We start from the raw sequence: 7,580 nt of genomic DNA on the forward strand, positions 1-7,580 counted from the left end.
GCCATCAACAGCAAATGGGGGGGGGGAGTCACTCATATCAAGGAAAACGTTACATCTCAAAATATGTATCCAGGATCCATAACTCAATAAGAAAAGGAGTAAAAACATGCAGGGAAATATGTAAGAGAAACATCAACAGGCTTTCAGCATTTGCGTGTGCATAGGTGTGTGCATGCACACTCATGTGTGAGTGAAGTTGTGCCTGTGCCTGGTGCGCTCATGGAGCTCCCGGGACAACCGGCAGGCTTGTTCCTCTCCTCCCACCTTCTCCAGCAGGCTCTTTCTTGTTCCGCAGCTGGCTGCGTTGCCTCTCCGTGATGCTGGCTCACAAGCTTCTGGACGAGTCTATTATCTTGTTTTTTTAGTATGTGGGCTCTGGTGATTGATAGAACCCAGGTCCCAGGCTTGAACAAAAACTTTTATTGCTGTAAGAATGATGCTTGTTTTCTTCATATCAGGGAAAGGGGGAGATCCATTTGCCTGTTGTTGAAGCTATGAGGACAGTCGGGCAAGCCTGACACAATCAAACAGGAGCAAGCTGGCATCCTTGTCCAAAGGAGTGTACATCCTTATCTCATGAGAATGCCCTAGAAGCATAACCATGAATGTGCTGAAGGACAGCTGTGCAAGATCATTAATTACACCATTTTTTTCTAAAAGCAAACTATTGAAAAGGAGCCACAAGTCCCCAGAAGGGAGCTAGGAAAATAAATGACGGTGTAAAGGTGTATATGGGTACGCTGCCACTAAACATATGGATGAGGAAAAACAGGCTGTTTTCCAGCCTGTTGCATCCCAGACTGGCTCTCCAAAGCATCATGTGATGCCCAGAAAATAAGACAAAAGGAAGATGTCTAATAGCTTGCCATGGAATATTATTAAAATAGAATTTAACTTTAAGACATTTTATATTCAGATTAAATGTATCATAAGATTCTAGAAAAAAGAAAAATCACAAGTGGGAAGTATGTATGACACATTATAAAGAACTATAATGTTTGAATGCATAAAGAATTCTTACAGATCCATATAAGAAAAAGATGACTTCCATCACACATACAGACCATATAGGACTAAACTATGATCCATTCCTTTTATTACAATGAGGTATAAAACACCAGCTCAACACAGAATCCTAACAGTGTCCATCTCACTAGTAATCAGAGTGATGAAATTAACTGAACAAAGGAATGTCTTTTACTTGTCTCTCTATCAAAGAGTTGTTATTTGCTTGGACAATAAGTATATCCATATCCACTCCGCCTTCCTGTTCTCCCTATTCTCCTCTCTGCTAGTCCTGCCTATACTTCCTGCCTGACTATTGGCCAATCAGTGTTTTATTTATCAATCAATCATCCACAGCACTGGGTGATCCTTACTACACACACAAAAGATGATAATGATATTTCAAACACAGACAAGAAGTCAAGGAAAACAAGTGAGAACAGGTAAGAGGTGCTTGCTCAATACTTACGATTGTTTCCCTTTGGAAAGAAAGGGGAGGTGGGTCTGCAGGTGTGGGTACCCCTAGGATCCACAGGGTGGAAAAAAAGAGAGCCAACCCTCCCAAGTTGTCCTCTGACTGCCACACAAGCACCGTGGCATGTGCACGTGGGCACACACAATAAATAAAAGAACAAATGTAAAAACGTGACAGTGATGATATTGCTAGAGAGATTACTCACCTTCCAAGCATGAGGAGCTGATCTAGAACCTATGTTAAAAAAAAAAAAAAAAAAAAAAAAAGCCGGGTGTGGTGGCATGTGCTTGCAGTCCTAGCAAGGGGAGAGGAAGACAGGCAGATTCCTGAGGCTCCCTGGCCAGCCAGCCTAGCCTATGGGATGAGTTCAAGAGCAGTGAGAGACCCTTCTCAACAAACTGGTGGACAGCCCCGAGGAAGGCACTGAAGGTTGTCCTCTGACCCTCATATACGCACGCGCGCACACACACACACACACACACACACACACACACACACACACGCCTGCACACAGGCACAAAAGATGGTAAAGACAAAAAAAAAAAGTCGAGATTAAACATCTTTCCTGGACTAGGTTAAAGGGGAAGAGGCTGAGAGGAAGATGCAGGGCCACAGCTAGACCATGTGCGTGCTAAGGGGCATGACGGGATCCTGACAGTCAGTCTCGTAGAGGGGTGACTGCTTACACCACATTCACAGCTTAGTGGAAGGAAGAAAAAGAGAAGGAAGAGAGGGAGGGAGGGAGGGAGGGAGGGAGGGAGGAAGGGAAGAAGGGCTGCAATGGTTATCCACTTAGATTGGCGCTGTTAGCAATCCCTCAGGGGAGATTGCTTAACGTTTGATTTAGCTATAATTGAATTTATAACAAGTGGACATTTTTCTAACGTCATGATGTAGCCCAATTACATCATTTGGATGCAATGCCACTACAGTGGGGATTTGTTATTAGTACTAAGTTCGTTCGTTTGTTCGTTTGTTTGTTTGTTTGTTTGTTTTTTGAGACAGGGTTTCTCTGTGTAGTTTTGGTGCCTGTCCTGGATCTCTCTCTGTAGACCAGGCTGGCCTCGAACTCACAGAAATCCACCTGACTCTGCCTCCCAAGTGCTGGGATTAAAGGTGTGCGCTTGTCAGGTGTGTGGTGGTACACACCCAGCACAAGAGAATCAAGAATTCAGAGCCAGCCTGGGCAGCACAGTGAGTCCCAAGTTCACCTGTCTTCAAAGTGGGGGGAAATACAAGAAATTTTGGCTACGTGAACGTTCTGTTTGATTCACAGGCCATTCACTAACACCACATCTGACATTGTAATTTATCAGTAATAAGTACCCAGGATGCCTTTTATTTTGAGTAGGGGTGGGGCAGTGCTGGGCATCAAACTTGAGCCTCACACATACTAAACCACTGCCCTGGCCCTAAGCTATAACCCAAAGCTTCCCTCCTGTTTTGTTTTTATTTTTTATTTTTTTGTTTGGCTTTAGTTATTTGAGAGAAGGTCTCACACTGGCTTGAAACTCAAAGTCCTCCAGCCTCAGCTGCCCAAGTCCTATGGCTGGGGATCACTTCCACACCTGCCTTGTTGGACTTAACTCTCCTCATTGTACCGACTGCTGGGCTCACAATGGGTGTGGCTAGGCCGCAGCTAGCGGTGTGCTTACCCACCCCATGCTGGGGAAAGCGGGATTACTGGGAGTGCTGGGGGCCTGTCTGCACTTAAGAAACTTGTTGTAATTTGTCCAAACACACCATCTAATTAATGATAGAGATGATGTAAAGACGCTAATGACCCGTCAGAGGCTCCAGCGTTGAAACTACACAACCCGTCGGAAACCTACTGACCTGGAATTATGCTATTACAGGTAACATGCCACATTAAACTACTCTGAGAACAGGAAAAACACACATGTTTTTTTTAAATATAATACTTGTTATTTTATTCTTTAACAACACCCATGGGATGTCTATCCAGTGTAAGGGCTACAAGAAATAGCACTTTGCCTTATGAAGGCCAATGGCTTAGAGAGGCAGGCAAAAAATTAAATCACTTCTGCAACATGAGGCAGATGTTCTGTTAGGACAAGTTCTGGAAGCAGTGGATGCCCTGAGGAGGGGTCTCTTGTGTACTGACTCTAAGGACCCTTGGTACCATCACTGGTAGAGTTGAGGTCGAGCAACACAAAATATGGAGCCACTGAGCTATAAGTTCAAATATGCATAATTTTATTGCTACTTGGTCTTCTCGTATTCCAATCTAGACCTAAAAACAGATGAGATCTAAAGACTTACTATTTCTATAACAGAATGTCTGAAGTGGTACACTTGATGCAGAAAAGAAGTCTTTTAGCTCAAAAATTTGGAGACAGGAAAAAGGTCAAGAGAATGTCACAGCCATCTGCCCAGCTTCTAGTGAGAACCCCTGGTGGTTCAGCTAAGTGGGGTAAAAAAGAAAAAGTATTGCAGAGAGACTGGGGGAGGTACCAAGGTCACCGTGCTCCGGAGGGATCCCATGCAGTCCTGCAAGGGAATTCATTAAGAGAAAGTATTAACCCCTCTTGAGACAGTACCTACCAGCATCCGTCCGCAGGAGCTCAGAATCCCTCAGCAAGTTCACCAACTACTTTTCATGTGTCACACACGTGTGAGAGAGGGGGCCACAGGTGCGAGAGAGACTGAGAGGCCCCAGGCTCACTCTGCATCCACGTGTGCTCTTTTGGACTAGATCAATCATCTTCTGGCCAAGAAACCTAGGAGATAAGGAAAAGACAGCGGGAGAGAATCTAGGCGGCTCTAACTCACCGGACTGGCTGCCCGGGAGGATGAGGGGAGGCATGATGTGTCACTCCCTGCTGTACTGCGCTTGTCCTCTAGATGGCGGCAGCAGAACGAAATAGAGAAAACCTGTTTCCATAGAAACAGTCCGCGTCTGCTACACAAAAAGAACCTCAGGGTGTTATTTGAAACAATATGTCTTTAAATTATTTTCTTTAGGCACCGAGGTACTCCCGTGGTGTTTCAATAGTTAAAAATCAATGTACAGATGTCTTCAAGATTATTCAGCTTCTCAGGCCACCAATAATTGACATTAATATGGAATTTCTACTATACCAAGAATACCTCTGAGATCCGCTTCTTCTTCTTGCAGATTTACACCTGGAAGCTTAGATAGCGACACAGAATGTGAAATATACTTTGAAAATGAAAGGAACCCTTTCCTATGAAGAGCCAAATAATCGCATGAATGAGCAGAAAATGAGGCTCCAGGAGGCTGGGAAGAACCCAGCACACCACAGGAAGGCTGAAAGCTGTTGGTGTTTTCAGAAACGAACTTCCAGAGGCCATAACTTACCCAAAGGGACATTTTATCATCACACATATCTAGTTGGGTCACCAAGTTTCTCCAAGGGCTTATTATGTCATAGTTCTGTCTCAAGAAGTCATACCTCTGCATTCATAGAAGAGTTTAAGATATGTCACCTACCTCCACGTCTCTCAAAGCTGCCATTTGGATCCAAGGTGGCAATCACTGGAATTGTTTTATTAACTTAAAATCCTTCTAAAATGACCCTTTCTTTTTCTTTTTTATGATAGGGACTTACATGGCAGAGGCTAGCCTTGAACTTGCTTTGTAGACAAAGCTGACCTTGAACTCTGAACCTTCCCTCTACCTTCAAAGCTCTGTAAAAAGACATGGTGCCATTTTATATGGTGCTGGAGAGGGAATGTAGGGCCTGAGATGCTAGGCAAGCGCTCTACCAACTGACCTACTGACTCAGTAAGTGAGACTTGAGTCATCAGGGTCTGCATCTTACCATTGTTCAGTCAGTGACTTAGCTAGACCTTACAGAGGACACCGAAAACAGAGATGGGCGGCAAGGCTCTGCTGTGGTGTGCCCAGCTGGGCATGCTGCTCCATCTTCCCTCCTGGGCCCCAATGTTAACATGAACTGGAAGTAGTTCAGCAACACAAAACTGGAATTGCAATATTCTGCCTTTCCTTTGCTCAATCATAGCATCTGAGAAGGGAAAGATCAGAAAGGTAGAAAAGGTTATGTACAGAACTGATCCTCATTCTGTGAGGGTAAGAGTGAGCAGACTGGAGGTGACGTGTAATGGAGACAGCTATGCATGTGGGCGACAGAGCAGATCCAGTCATGAGTGAGTACTTGCCATATGCCCTGAGAGGTGCTGGACATCCAGCAGTGGACTGAGAGCTTGGGAACCTGTCCTTCCTGTGACAGTGGGGTATAGTAAAGGGGGTGGGGTGGGGTGAAGCTTAGCTAATGGAACACTTGCATAGCAAGCACAAAGCCCTGGGCTCAATCCCAGCACCACGCTGGAGTGTGCTGGCACATGTCTTTAATCCCAGCACTCAGGAGCTAAAGGCAGGAAGGTAAGTATTTCATGGTCATCCTCACCAATGCCAGCCTGTGATATGAGACCCTGTATAAACAAATAAACAAACAATTTTAAAGCTTCACCTACCCATATATGAACACACACACACACACACACACACACACACACACACACACACACACACCATATGCACCCACAATAACAATGAATGATGATGATAATGATGTAGTTATTTTAGTCATTGACATTCCTTTCCATCCATCTCATTATACCCTTGTAGCTGGAGAGTTTTCTCTCTGGATCCTGCCAAGCCCCGGCAGTCCGACAGCCCACTTATAAAAAAAAAAACACACAGACGCTTGTATTATTTAAACGGTTTGGCCTAATGGCTCAGGCTTCTAACTATCTAGTTCCTACATCTTAAATTAACCCATTTCTATAAATCTATACTTTGCCACATGGCTCGTGGCTTACCGGCATCTTCACGTGTTGCTTGTCATGGCGACGGCTGGCAGTGTCTCTCTCTGCCTTCCTGTTCTCTCAATTTTCTTCTCTGTTAGTCCCGCCTATACTTCCTGTCTGGCTACTGGCCAATCAGTGTTTTATTTATTGACCAATCAGAGCAACACATTTGACATACAGACCATCCCACAGCATACCCTCCCTAATCTAGAAAACAATTTTAAATATTCTGACCCTGAGATTTTGGTAACTGATTTCATCTGTCAAATTCTGTCAGTCTCTTGCAGGTTCCAGAGACACCTGTCTCTCATACATTATGGGAAGTCATACACACTCTATCAGAGTCTTTGATTACAGGAAATAATTTTCTTTATAGCTGTCATACTTTTATAAGCATAGGCTGTCCCTCAAGTCAGCTTTTAACAAATGAAAACTCATTAGTGGCACAGTTAGTAAGTGTAGCCACTTGGAAGGATGCTGATTTCTGAACCTTGACCTTCAGCGTCTCTGGATTTGGAAAAGCTGAGAGCTTCCAATATAACTGTGTGTCCAGTTCTTCTTTGTGTCTCTGATACCCACTGTGTATGTACTAGGGCACATCAGAGTGGTGCCCACACACACCTGTCTTCCACCTGTTCAGTCAGCTGTTATGAAGGACTCCTGCTCCACTCTGTCCTACTCTGCAGGACAACAGACTCCAAAGTGCTGGTGTGTAGCAAGACTGTACTGTGCAGTCACAGTACTTGGTACCTTGGTTGCACTTGTTGATTTGATTTTAACTGGCTGTATCTGCATCCCTTGAGACCATGTGTTCTGTTTACCTATCATCTTACACATGCTCACTACAAACAGTGACAAAAAAGAATCTATTATAAGAATTAATTCCCTCTCTTAATCCTGGCTATGTTCTCTTTTGGCGTGTGTTGTGGGTGGGAGTGAGTGTGGGTGGGGTGTATACATATGTGAAGATCAGAGCATGGCCGCTGATATCATCCTCAGGAATATTGTCTACCTCCTATTGAAACAGTGTTTCTCATTGACCTAGAGGTCAACAATTAGTCTAGACTGGCTGGCCAGTGAGCCCCCAGTGCTGAGATTACAAGGGTATCCCACCCTACCTGGTATCTTTAATGGGCACCAGGCATCAAACCCCCACGTACTTACAAGGAGTGTGCACTAACACCGAGTCATTCTCCCAGTCTCGGCTTGTATGTGTGTTTTATCTCTTTGATTATAACTCTACTACAATACATATGGTTTATATAATTATATACGACACCTCCAA

General features: G+C 44.3%; 1 long non-coding RNA gene across 1 annotated transcript; it reads right to left on the reverse strand.

The window, feature by feature from the left end:
- Positions 1 to 3,674: 3,674 nt before the first annotated feature.
- Positions 3,675 to 4,350, reverse strand: LOC119088265. The gene is made up of 2 exons (XR_005091890.1): positions 4,274 to 4,350; positions 3,675 to 3,991 (listed from the first exon to the last, which is right to left on the reverse strand). It is a non-coding gene; the product is annotated as an uncharacterized LOC119088265 (long non-coding RNA).
- Positions 4,351 to 7,580: the final 3,230 nt, after the last annotated feature.

This window comes from Peromyscus leucopus, chromosome 6 (assembly GCF_004664715.2).
Source record: "Peromyscus leucopus breed LL Stock chromosome 6, UCI_PerLeu_2.1, whole genome shotgun sequence".
NCBI classification, from domain to species: Eukaryota; Metazoa; Chordata; class Mammalia; order Rodentia; family Cricetidae; genus Peromyscus; species Peromyscus leucopus.